The sequence below is a fragment of the Pleurodeles waltl genome, chromosome 5 (assembly GCF_031143425.1).
Source record: "Pleurodeles waltl isolate 20211129_DDA chromosome 5, aPleWal1.hap1.20221129, whole genome shotgun sequence".
Lineage (NCBI taxonomy): Eukaryota > Metazoa > Chordata > Amphibia > Caudata > Salamandridae > Pleurodeles > Pleurodeles waltl.
In genome coordinates this window covers 639,696,441-639,709,834 of record NC_090444.1, presented here as the reverse complement: position 1 = coordinate 639,709,834, position 13,394 = coordinate 639,696,441, and the positions used below count along the sequence as shown (strand labels likewise).

Sequence of the window (13,394 nt, the reverse complement as noted above, 5' to 3'; positions counted from 1 at the left end):
TGTGCACTGACAAAAAGAGCACACATTGAGGGCCAGATTTATCATTGGACTGCGCTGCACTTGTGTCACACATGGTGTTGCAAGGGCAATACACCCCTTAAGGCAGAGATACAAAGAAACACAAGATCACCTTGCATGTTCTGCCTTGCATTATTCTACCCTGGAGAAGCCCTCCATGGGTGGATTGGTGACCCATGCACCCACTCATGGAATTACGAGCATTCCCTGATTTACTAAGATTTGTAAACCTGGGAATGTGTCAAAATGCTACACTATCCTGATTGAGGGGCAATCAGAAGAAATATCTGCAATCCGCAGCACACTCAGAAAGAGGAAACGTTTTCTAAGGATTTGTTTTGCAGGAACATGTCCCATTGTGCACATAAACAAATCTGCCTGCAATGGAGGTTCCCTTGCACCATCGTGCATGTCCTGCGGACGTCATTTCAGTGAAAACTAAAGTAAAATCAGCTGATCAGCTGATTTAACTTTCTCTTTCTCAGTGCACAGGGTGCTATCACATTCTCCAGAGCACCGAGGTAAGCGGGAGAGGTATCATTGGAAAGGAGAAAATCTCCCCTTTCCAGTGGTACCCTTCTCTAGTGGATCCCTTCTTGGGAAATTGGGGCAGGAGAGCGAACTCCAAGCAGGGATTCAACTATAAGATACTAGGGAGGGGGGAGCAGCATCTTGGGCAACGCTTTTGCTCCCCCCATGTTTTTCAGCTAAATCAATCTTTCTGCTTCCCCGGGGAGAAGATGGGGGCAATAGCCCCTGATAAGATATATCCTAAGTATTCAATATGCTCAGTTAAAAATGTGCATTTTTCTCAATTCAAACACAAGCCTACTTTTCCCAGAATTTGCAACATGTTATTTGAGATGATGTAGTGTTTTTCAACTGTCTCACTCATGATCAAAATTGCATCTTGGGGTTCTTCCCAATCCCTATACTTCTTGCAATACAGAGACCCCTCAAACTTTTAAAGTTAAGATTTTCATATGTTGTTTTCACAACTCTAGGGGTAGCTTCTACAGAAGACATATTAAAAGAAAAAGTTTAGGAAAGTGAGCAAAACGTTAGTAGAATAGCAGAGCTAACTTTTTAGAGAAAAGAAGAGAACTTTTCAGAACTTTGTAAAACTTTTGCAAAGTTTAAAGAACTTTTAAGAAAGTTAGAAAATTGTTTCTAGGTATATAGTATATATGCTCTAAGTATTGGAGCACGCTTTTCTTGTGAAAAGCACATGTAACAAAGTGGTAAAGCAATTGCAAGTACTTATCCCACCGCTGCACCACCAATGTAGGAGGCTGTCCTGGTTTGTAGTGGGTACCTTGGGTACTCACACCTTATGAAAATACACACAAAGGGGTCCTTGAAACTATAAGGAGAGAGAAGCAGGGAACGAATCTAAGAAACAAGAGCGCCTCTCCTATCTTATAAATAAGGAAAAAAGCAAGATAATGGGATATTCCTATAATGTAAAGAAGGAAATACCTTTATTATTTATCAAAAAGACAGGCTTACAAATTCAAAAAATGATAAATAACATCCCTCCAAAGGCAAGTCAATAAATAGCAACACTACATAGACACAAACACAACACATAAGACAACATTCACCCAACTATGTCAAGGACGAACACAAATATATTGAAAATCACAATACCCCAAAACAATAAGAAAAACTATCCAAGCAAATAATTTCTTCAAAAAATAATATACACAAAACTTCAATATACTACTCAAAGATGAAAAAAACCACAAAGCATATCCTTTTGTTTATCTTTGGTGGTTATGTACAGTTAACTGTCTGACTCATTCAATGTTTGTTCCACCATTCTCATTTTAATTCTCATAATTGTATATCACATCCTAGAATCTCACTTTAATCTTCAAAGTTGTGTGTCACATCCTTGTCATTACACTCAACTTTGATATTCAGTCACCAATTAGTGTATCGCATCAATCTTCAAGATATGTATCCAGTTCTCTTCTATTTAGTAGATCCCAAAACTCAGTTTTTTTCGCCCAAAATATTTCTGAATTCTTAAGCTAACAATATGCTCAACTTTGGTACTCTGTCGCCAATGCGTGTTTTGGTGGATTCTGAACTTCCAATATATACAATCTCTCAACCACCTTCCTCAGGGCTAGATTATAATAAGCACCAAAGGCACAGTAATACATCTAGTGTAAGAGGATAAAAAAATATACTTATATGACTATATCGATGTCTATATAACAAATTAGTGTTGTCAAAAATGTTTTGTCCCACCCAGTGGTAGGAAATATAGCAAAACAGTGGATGTGAATACCTATGCCAAGATGGCTAAAACACCCAAAGAGAGTATAACAGTTAAGTACGTCAAACGGAAACCATAACCTATGTAGTGAACATCAAAGAAAGAAATAAAAACATTACCACAGAACTATACAAATAAATAAAGTCTCCCAAAGATATACAAAGCCACCTAATAAAAAGAAAAACATTCATTAGAATAAAAACTAACAATTAATAACTATACCAGTTGAAAACTATCCCTTCTATCGTGAGTTCTGTATGTCTTATTCCAGGTTTCTATAAGCCAGAAACAAAAAAAAATAACATAAGAATCAAAAAGGCCAAAAGTCTCATAGACCTAAAATTGATGAAAGTTTTGTCTCCTGTGCAAAATATAGAAACATGTCCTGATTATATTGCTGTTTATGGAAAATTGCGATAATTGCAGTATGTTAGAAATATGTAAAAAAGTAAAACTCCTGAGTCACGAAAAACCGGAATGACTGGCTGAAAAACAACCAGACCGTCAGTCCTTGTTGACACAGGCTCTTCGCTAATAAGAACATTACGTGCTCCTCTTTAGCCAAAAATCCATTTATTTATTCAACATCTTACCTTAAAAGCGACGGATGTTCAAATTCCTTCTACACGCATGTTTTAAGTGTTCTCAGACCCGTAGAAGGGATCAGTTCTGAGAAAGCGTCCTTTTTTAAATGCACTACAAACGAGGCTACAGGAAGAACTCAACATAGAAAAAGGACTATTCCTCAGGGGAGGCTGATAAATCTGTCAACCATGGCAGACATGTTAGCAAGTGTAAACCAATAAAGAAAAAATATAGAAAGAAACCCAAAAGTTGTTTTAAACCTGAGTAATATGTACTAACCAGTGATCCTACAATGAAAACAAAAAACCTAAACTTATAAAACATCCAACAAAAGCCAAAAAATATCAAAAATATATATATATACCTAACTACACACAAAACCTAAATCCAGAAAACGTTACTATATAGGAAATAAAATTTAAAAAAAATGTTGCTACTTCTCCTAACTGTAGAAATGTTTGACAAAGATACTTTTAAGTTACTCAAAATATCTAAATTGTAGGGTATACATAGGAGAACCAAAGCTAAAGAAGCTATAACTCCTAGCTCAGGTCTAATGATACATGAAACTCATAAGGTGTTTTGCCATGGAATTTCTTCATTGAGTCCTTTTCAAAATGTGTCCATTTAAAAGATCCAAAATACCTCTTGTTTCTTCCTTTCCTTATATACATCGCAGCCACTTCTGGGGACAATCTTCTCGAAGATTGTCCATCTAATATCCTCCTTATGCTTATGCTCAGACCAATGGGTCACTAGTGGGGCACTCTGTTTCTGGGTCTTCAGGGACAACCTATGTTCATAATACCTCGTCCTAAACTCTCTTGCTGTTTCACCGACATACCCCAAATTGCTTGGGCCAAAAATCTGATAAATGACATTTTTAGATCTGCAATTTGACAAAGTTTTCAAATCAATCGTCTTGTTGTTACATGTGATGCTGTTGGAAATTATAGCACCTCAACAGGCTGCACAGTTACCACACCTATTAGTCCCGGTAATCTGATCTAATCCTGAAATTGACTTTTGCAGAGGGTCCTTGCTAATAGTTGTTCTAGATTTGACCAAAAGATTCCTCAAATTGTTGTTCTTTTTTAAGGCAAAAAGTGGTTTCTCCAAAGGCTCAGTCTCCGATCTTACATTAAGGATGTACCATTGTGAATTTATAATTCGCCTAATTTTGTCATTTATATTTGAATGACAAATGGTACAAATCAACCTTTCATTCGGTTTTCTAGCATTCTTTTGAAACATAGATTGACGGTCATAGTACTTATCTCTTTTCAGTGTGTCCTTCACCAGTTTAGGGGGATAACCACTTAAGAGAAATTTTTTAGACAGTACTTCAGAATCTTTCAAAAATTCCTTCATGTCCCTACAATTCCTTCTAATTTGCAAGAACTGACTGAAAGGAATGCCTTGTCTCTGACATCTAGCATGGTAACTGTCATAATGTAAGAGAGTGTTCCTTGCTGTAGGTTTCACATACACTGATACAGCAAGTTTACTATCCCTATGTATAATGCAAACATCTAGAAACTCCACCTTCTGGCGGTCACTTTTCATGGTGAATTTGAAATTCGTATCACGTAGATTTAGCCACATAAAGAATTTTTCCAGCTGTTCTTTTTCTCCCCTCCAAACAAAGAAAATGTTGTCTATATATCAAGACCACCAAAAAATGTTTTCAAATGTTTTTCTTTGGTGGCGTTGTATTTCTTTGGGAGCCTTTATTTATTTGTATAGTTCTGTGGTAATGATTTTCTTTCTTTCTTTGATGTTCACTACATAGGTTATGGTTTCGGTTTGAAGTACTTCACTGCTATACTCTCTTTGGGTGTTTCAGCCTTCTTGGCATAGGTATTGACATCCACTGTTTTGCTATATTAGCTACCACTGGCTGGGACAAAAATATTTTGACAACACTAATTTGTTAAATAGACATCGATATAATTATATAAGTATATTTTTGTATCCTCTTACACTAGATGTATTGATGTGCCTTTGGTGCTTATTATAATCCAGCCCTGAGGAAGGTGGTTGAGAGCTTGTATATACTGGAAGTTCGGAATCCACCGAAACGCGCGTTGGCGACAGAGTACCAAAGTTTGGCATATTGTCAGTTTAAGAATTAAGAAATATTTTTTGCCAAAAAAACAGAGTTTTGGGATCTACTAAATAGAAGAGAACTGGATACACATCTTGAAGATTGATGCAATACACTAATTGGTGACTGAATATCAAAGTTGAGTGTAATGACAAGGATGTGACACACAACTTTGAAGATTAAAGTGAGATTCTAGGATGTGATATACAATTCTGAGAATTAAAACGAGATTGGTGGAACAAACATCGAATGAGTCAGACAGTTAACTACACATAACCACCAAAGATAAACAAAAGGATTTGCTTTGTGTTTTTTTCATCTTTGAGTAGTATATTGAAGTTTTGTGTATATTATTTTTTGAAGAAATAATTTACCTGGATAGTTGTTCTTATTGTTTTGGGGTATTGTGATTTTCAATATATTTGTGTTCGTCCTTTACATAGTTGGGTGAATGTTGTCTTATGTGTTGTGTTTGTGTTTATGTAGTGTTGCTATTTATTGACTCGTCTTTGGAGGGATGTTATTTATCATTTTATGAATTTGTAAGCCTGTCTTTTTGATATATAATAAAGGTATTTTCTTCTTTACATTATAGGAATATCCCATTATCTTGCTTTTTTCCTTATTTATAAGATAGGAGAGGTGCTCTTGTTTCTTAGAATCGTTTCCCTGGTTCTCTCTCCTTATAGTTTCAGGGACTCCTTTGTGTGTATTTTCATAAGGTGTAAGTACCCAAGGTACCCACTTCAAACCAGGCCAGCCTCCTACATTGGTGGTGCAGCGGTGGGATAAGTACTTGCAATTGCTTTACCACTTTGTTACCTGTGCTTTTCACAAGAAAATCTTGCTCCAATACTTAGAGCATATATACTATATACCTAGAAACCCTTTTCTAACTTTCTTAAAAGTTCTTTAAACTTTGCAAACGTTTTACCAAGTTCTGAAAAGTTCTCTTCTTTTCTCTAAAAAGTTAGCTGTGCTTTTCTACTAACTTTTTGCTCACTTTCCTAAACTTTTTTCTTTCAATATGTCTTCTGTGGAAGTTACCACTAGAGTTGTGAAAACAACATATGAAAATCTTAACTTTAAAAGTTTGAGGGGTCTCTGTATTGAAAGAAGTATAGGGATTGGGAAGAACCCCAAGATGCAATTTTGGTCACGGGTGAGACAGTTGAAAAACACTAGATCATCTCAAATAACGTGTTGCAAATTCTGGGAAAAGCAGGCTTGTGTTTGAATTGAGAAAAATGCACATTTTAAACTGAGCATATTGAATACTTAGGATATAACCTTATCAGGGGCTATTGCCCCCATCTTCTCCCCAGGGAAGCAGAAAGATTGATTTAGCTGAAAAACATGGGGGGAGCAAAAGCCTTGCCCAAGAGGCTGCTCCCCCCTCCTTGCTATATTAGCTACACCACTGGCTGGGACAAAAATATTTTGACAACACTAATTTGTTACATAGACATCGATATAATTATATAAGTATATTTTTTTATCCTCTTACACTAGATGTATTACTGTGCCTTTGGTGCTTATTATAATCCAGCCCTGAGGAAAGTGGTTGAGAGATTGTATATATTGGAAGTTCAGGATCGTCCGAAACGCGCGTTGGCGACAGAGTACCAAAGTTGGGCATATTGTCAGCGTAAGAATTACGAAATATTTTTTGTGAAAAAAAGAGTTTTGGAATCCACTAAATAGAAGAGAACTGGATACACATCTTGAAGATTGATGCGATACACTAATTGGTGACTGAATATCAAAGTTGAGTGTAATGACAAGGATGTGACACTCAATTTTGCAGATTAAAGTGAGATTCTAGGATGTGATATAACATTCTGAGAATTAAAACGAGATTGGTGGAACAAACATCGAATGAGTCAGACAGTTAACTATACATAACCACCAAAGATAAACAAAAGGATATGCTTTGTGTTTTTTTCATCTTTGAGTAGTATATTGAAGTTTTGTGTATATTATTTTTTGAAGAAATTGTTTACTTGGATTACCCAGTGGCTGGATAAATAGCCGCTACCTTTAAAAAATGTTTTCCTTCTTTTTGAATGTTTGTTTAAGAGTTGGCAGTGGTCCCATGGCCACTATCTATTGTTAAACCTTTTAAAAAAAATTCACAAAGAGGACAACTTCTCCTACATTGATGTTTAAATACATTTTCAATGTTCTGGGATCCTATTCAGTTGCAAAATATTGTAGTACAAGATACTCCTTCAGTATTTGAGAAGGACTCCTTCAATTTTCATACGAATAAAATGTGGTTAGTATATAGTGAAAACATTTTGACAGCTGCAATCACTTAAATGGACCATTTGCAGTGTTTGCATGCAGCCCTTAAAATGATTAGTACATCTGACCGATTGTGAGATTTTGTTATCAATTATATTTTCAAGCTCACCCAACAGTTATATAATGAAATAGCTAGTTTATTTTTACCTCCGCTCTGATCGACATGTTATCCGCATCCTAGATGTGCAAATACATTTGGAACAACAATGTGCTAAGTCTCCAGAAAATAAAAACAAGGTTGACAAGAAAGAACTAGGTACATTTTGTGTAGGATGAAGCCTGAAAAAATAATCTTAACAGAAGTCTAAAATTACTCCTTTACTTGACAGAGCTTTTATTGAGGAAAAGGATGCAGAATAGAAAACACTGTACACTCCTGAAAAGTTCTACATTGAATTAACCGAATAACTCAGCCTGTTGGAGATTAATTATGATAACGTATTGCAGTCTCATATACTATGCAAATGTTCTGCATCACTGAAATCCTGGAAATAAGTTTGTACCAGATTTTTCTTGCTATTAAGGAATACATAGTTAGCAAACCATGCGTAATCATGATGTTTCATCTGTTACTTTGGTGGACTTCTTTGAAAGGCAGTGGCAAGTAAAGCCTTAATGATTTCCAAATCCATGATTCTAAAGACTGGGAAATGTGGAGTAAGGTTTTTATTATTTATCTTTGTAACTTGCACCCTCCTTTTTGGTCTTTGAAGTGGTTTGTAAATTATTACTATTCCAGTGTTGTACCTGTAGAATAATTGCTCTCACTGTAACCTCTGGGCTGTTAAGGTGCTGAGAAATTCTTGCCTCTGTTTTGCTCTGCTCACATGTTAAACAAACATTGTAGTAAACATTAAAAAGAGAACATGGTAAAAGGTTTGTTCTTTGATAAGACACCATCACACTTGAACGAGATACATTGATAGTCAAACAACCTATGCAGAATTATTTGAAGATGATGCCCTTTAAAATCTCCTTTGATTAAAGTGGTAGAAACTTGGCTGTGCTTTTGAGCACTGCAGATCGCAACAATAGAGTTGCTTAAAGACATATATGAGCTCAGCGGTTCCTAAACTGTGCTCTACGGATCACTAGTAGTTCCCAACAAATACACAGGGGGTACGCAACTGTTTAAAACATTGTTTTAGATATTAATAAAGTATGTTCATAAAAAGCAAAATGTTACCTTAACATTTTCAATATGCTCTCTAAATGTGAAGTAATTTGAAACTGAAGGCTAAAAAATAAATTTGGTATCCTTAGCTTGATTCACAGGAGCAGCACAAGTACATCAGACAGAATCTAGTAGTTACAATCTGCAGCTTCAAATGAAGCATTGGTGTGCACTGACAAAAAGAGCACACATTGAGGGCCAGATTTATCATTGGACTGCGCTGCACTTGTGTCACACATGGTGTTGCAAGGGCAATACACCCCTTAAGGCAGAGATGCAAAGAAACACAAGACCACCTTGCATGTTCTGCCTTGCATTATTCTACCCTCGAGAGGCCCTCCATGGGTGGAGCATTGGTGACCCATGCACCCACTCATGGAATTAGGAGCATTCCCTGATTTACTAAGACTTGTAAACCTGGGAATGTGTCAAAATGCTACACTATCCTGATTGAGGGGCAATGAGAAGAAATATCTGCAATCCGCAGCACACTCAGAAAGAGGAAATGTTTTCTAAGGATTTTTTTTGCAGGAACATGTCCCATTGTGCACATAAACAAATCTGCCTGCAATGGAGGCTCCCTTGCACCATCGTGCATGGCCTGCGGACGTCATTTCAGTGAAAACGAAAGTGAAATGAGCTGATCAGCTGATTTAACTTTCTCTTTCTCAGTGCTCAGGGTGCTATCTCAGCCTCCAGAGCACCGAGGTAGGCGGGAGAGGTATCATTGGAAAGGAGAAAATCTCCCCTTTCCAGTGGTACCCTTCTCTAGTGGATCACTTCTTGGGAATGTGGGGCAGGAGAGCGAACCCCAAGCAGGGATTCAACTATAAGATACCAGGGAGGGGGGAGCGGCCTCTTGGGCAATGCTTTTGCCCCCCCCCCCATGTTTTTCAGCTAAATCAATCTTTCTGCTTACCTGGGGAGAAGATGGGGGCAATAGCCCCTGATAAGGTATATCCTAAGTATTCAATATGCTCAGTTAAAAATGTGCATTTTTCTCAATTCAAACACAAGCCTGCTTTTCCCAGAATTTGCAACACGTTATTTGAGATGATGTAGTTTTTTTCAACTGTCTCACCCATGACCAAAATTGCATCTTGGGGTTCTTCCCAATCCCTATACTTCTTGCAATACAGAGACCCCTCAAACTTTTAAAGTTAAGATTTTCATATGTTGTTTTCACAACTCTAGGGGTAGCTTCTACAGAAGACATATTGAAAGAAAAAAGTTTAGGAAAGTGAGCAAAACATTAGTAGAATAGCAGAGCTAACTTTTTAGAGAAAAGAAAAGAACTTTTCAGAACTTTGTAAAACTTCTGCAAAGTTTAAAGAACTTTTAAGAAAGTTAGAAAATTGTTTCTAGGTATATAGTATATATGCTCTAAGTATTGGAGCACGCTTTTCTTGTGAAAAGCACATGTGACAAAGTGGTAAAGCAATTGCAAGTACTTATCCTACCGCTGCACCACCAATGTAGGAGGCTGGCCTGGTTTGTAGTGGGTACCTTGGGTACTCACACCTTATGAAAATACACACAAAGGGGTCCCTGAAACTATTAGGAGAGAGAACCAGGGAACGATTCTAAGAAACAAGAGCGCCTCTCCTATCTTATAAATAAGGAAAAAAGCAAGATAATGGGATATTCCTATAATGTAAAGAAGGAAATACCTTTATTATTTATCAAAAAGACAGGCTTACAAATTCATTAAATGATAAATAACATCCCTCCAAAGGCAAGTCAATAAATAGCAACACTACATAGACACAAACACAACACATAAGACAACATTCACCCAACTATGTCAAGGACGAACACAAATATATTGAAAATCACAATACCCCAATACAATAAGAAAAACTATCCAAGCAAATAATTTCTTCAAAAAATAATATACACAAAACTTCAATATATTACTCAAAGATAAAAAAAACACAAAGCATATCCTTTTGTTTATCTTTGGTGGTTATGTATAGTTAACAGTCTGACTCATTCAATGTTTGTTCCACCAATCTCATTTTAATTCTCATAATTGTATATCACATCCTAGAATCTCACTTTAATCTTCAAAGTTGTGTGTCACATCCTTGTCATTACACTCAACTTTGATATTCAGTCACCAATTAGTGTATCGCATCAATCTTCAAGATGTGTATCCAGTTCTCTTCTATTTAGTAGATCCCAAAACTCAGCTTTTTTCACCCAAAATATTTCTGCTAAACTTTGGTACTCTGTCGCCAACGCACGTTTTGGTGGATTCTGAACTTCCAATATATACAATCTCTCAACCACCTTCCTCAGGGCTAGATTATAATAAGCACCAAAGGCACAGTAATACATCTAGTGTAAGAGGATAAAAAAATATACTTATATGACTATATCGATGTCTATATAACAAATTAGTGGTGTCAAAAATGTTTTGTCCCACCCAGTGGTAGGAAATATAGCAAAACAGTGGATGTGAATACCTATGCCAAGATGGCTAAAACACCCAAAGAGAGTATAACAGTGAAGTACGTCAAACGGAAACCATAACCTTTGTAGTGAACATCAAAGAAAGAAATAAGAACATTACCACAGAACTATACAAATAAATAAAGTCTCCCAAAGAAATACAAAGCCACCTAATAAAAAGAAAAACATTCATTAGAATAAAAATTAACAATTAATAACTGTACCAGTTGAAGACTCTCCCTTATATAGTGAGTTCTGTATCTCTTATTCCAGGTTTCTATAAGCCAGAAACAAAAAAAAATAACATAAGAATCATAAAGGCCAAAAGTCTCATAGACCTAAAATTGATGAAAGTTTTGTCTCCTGCGCAAAATATAGAAACATGTCCTGATTATATTGCTGTTTATGGAAAATTGCAATAATTGCAGTATGTTAAAAATATGTAAAAAAGTAAAACTCCTGAGTCACGAAAAACCGGAATGACTGGCTGAAAAACAACCAGACCATCAGACCTTGTTGACACAGACTCTTCTCTAATAAGAACATTACGTGCTCCTCTTTAGCCAAAAATCCATTTATTTATTCAACATCTTACCTTAAAAGCGACGGATGTTCAAATTCCTGCTACACGCAAGTTTTAAGTGTTCTCAGACCCGTAGAAGGGATCAGTACTGAGAAAGCGTCCTTTTTTAAATGCACTAGAAACGAGGCTACAGGAAGAACTCAACATAGAAAAAGGACTATTCCTCAGGGGAGGCTCATAGATCTGTCAACCATGGCGGACATTTTAGCAAGTGTAAACCAATAAAGAAAAAATATAGAAAGAAACCCAAAAGTTGTTTTAAACCTGAGCAATATGTACTAACCAGTGATCCTACAATGAAAACAAAAAACCTAAACTTATAAGACATCCAACAAAAGCCAAAAAATATAAAAAATATATATATATACCTAACTACACACAAAACCTAAATCCAGAAAACGTTACTATATAGGAAATAAAATAAAAATAAAAATGTTGCTACTTCTCCTAACTGTAGAAATGTTTGACAAAGATACTTTTAAGTCACTCAAAATATCTAAATTGTAGGGTATACATAGGAGAACCAAAGCTAAAGAAGCTTTAACTCCTAGCTCAGGTCTAATGATACATGAAACTCATAAGGTGTTTTGCCATGGAATTTCTTCATTGAGTCCTTTTCAAAATGTGTCCAGATAAAAGATCCAAAATACCTCTCGTTTCTTCCTTTCCTTATCTACATCGCAGCCACTTCTGGGGACAATCTTCTCGAAGATTGTCCATCTAATATCCTCCTTATGCTTATGCTCAGACCAATGGGTCACTAGTGGGGCACTCTGTTTCTGGGTCTTCAGGGACGACCTATGTTCATAATACCTCGTCCTAAACTCTCTTGCTGTTTCACCGACATACCCCAAATTGCTTGGGCAAAAAATCTGATAAATGACATTTTTAGATCTGCAATTTGACAAAGTTTTCAAATCAATCGTCTTGTTGTTACATGTGATGCTGTTGGAAATTATAGCACCACAACAGGCTGCACAGTTACCACACCTATGATTCCCGGTAATCTGATCTAATCCTGAAATTGACTTTTGCAGAGGGTCCTTGCTAATAGTTGTTCTAGATTTGACCAAAAGATTCCTCAAATTTTTGTTCTTTTTTAAGGCAAAAAGTAGTTTCTCCAAAGGCTCAGTCTCCGATCTTACATTAAGGATGTGCCATTGTGAATTTATAATTCGCCTAATTTTGTCATTTATATTTGAATGACGAATTGTACAAACCAACCTTTCATTCGGTTTTCTAGCATTCTTTTGAAACATAGATTGACGGTCATAGTACTTATCTCTTTTCAGTGTGTCCTTCACCATTTTAGGGGGATAACCACTTAAGCGGAATTTTTTAGACAGTACTTCAGAATCTTTCAAAAATTCCTTCATGTCCCTACAATTCCTTCTAATTTGCAAGAACTGACTGAAAGGAATGCCTTGTCTCTGACATCTAGGATGGTAACTGTCATAATGTAAGAGAGTGTTCCTTGCTGTAGGTTTCTCATACACTGATACAGCAAGTTTACCATCCCTACGTATAATGCAAACATCTAGAAACTCCACCTTCTGGCGGTCACTTTTCATGGTGAATTTGAAATTCGTATCACATAGATTTAGCCACATAAAGAATTCTTCCAGCTGTTCTTTTTCTCCCCTCCAAACAAAGAAAATGTTGTCTATACATCAAGACCACCAAAAAATGTTTTCAAATGTTTTTCTTTGGTGGCGTTGTATTTCTTAGGGAGCCTTTATTTATTTGTATAGTTCTGTGATAATGATTTTATTTCTTTCTTTGATGTTCACTACATAGGTTATGGTTTCAGTTTGAAGTACTTCACTGCTATACTCTCTTTGGGTGTTTTAGCCTTCTTGGCATAGGTATTGACATCCAC

The 13,394-nt window shown here is 36.3% G+C and overlaps 1 protein-coding gene across 1 annotated transcript in view; it reads right to left on the bottom strand.

Moving 5' to 3' along the window:
* Positions 1 to 11,633, bottom strand: part of LOC138295898 (amine sulfotransferase-like) — an 895,551-nt gene extending 883,918 nt beyond the window's left edge. The window contains exons 1-2 of the mRNA XM_069234511.1: positions 11,528 to 11,633; positions 11,157 to 11,209 (exon numbers count right to left, since the gene is read on the bottom strand). The gene's annotated coding sequence lies outside the window, so the exon portion shown is untranslated. The remainder of the gene's footprint in view (positions 1 to 11,156; positions 11,210 to 11,527) is intronic.
* Positions 11,634 to 13,394: the final 1,761 nt, after the last annotated feature.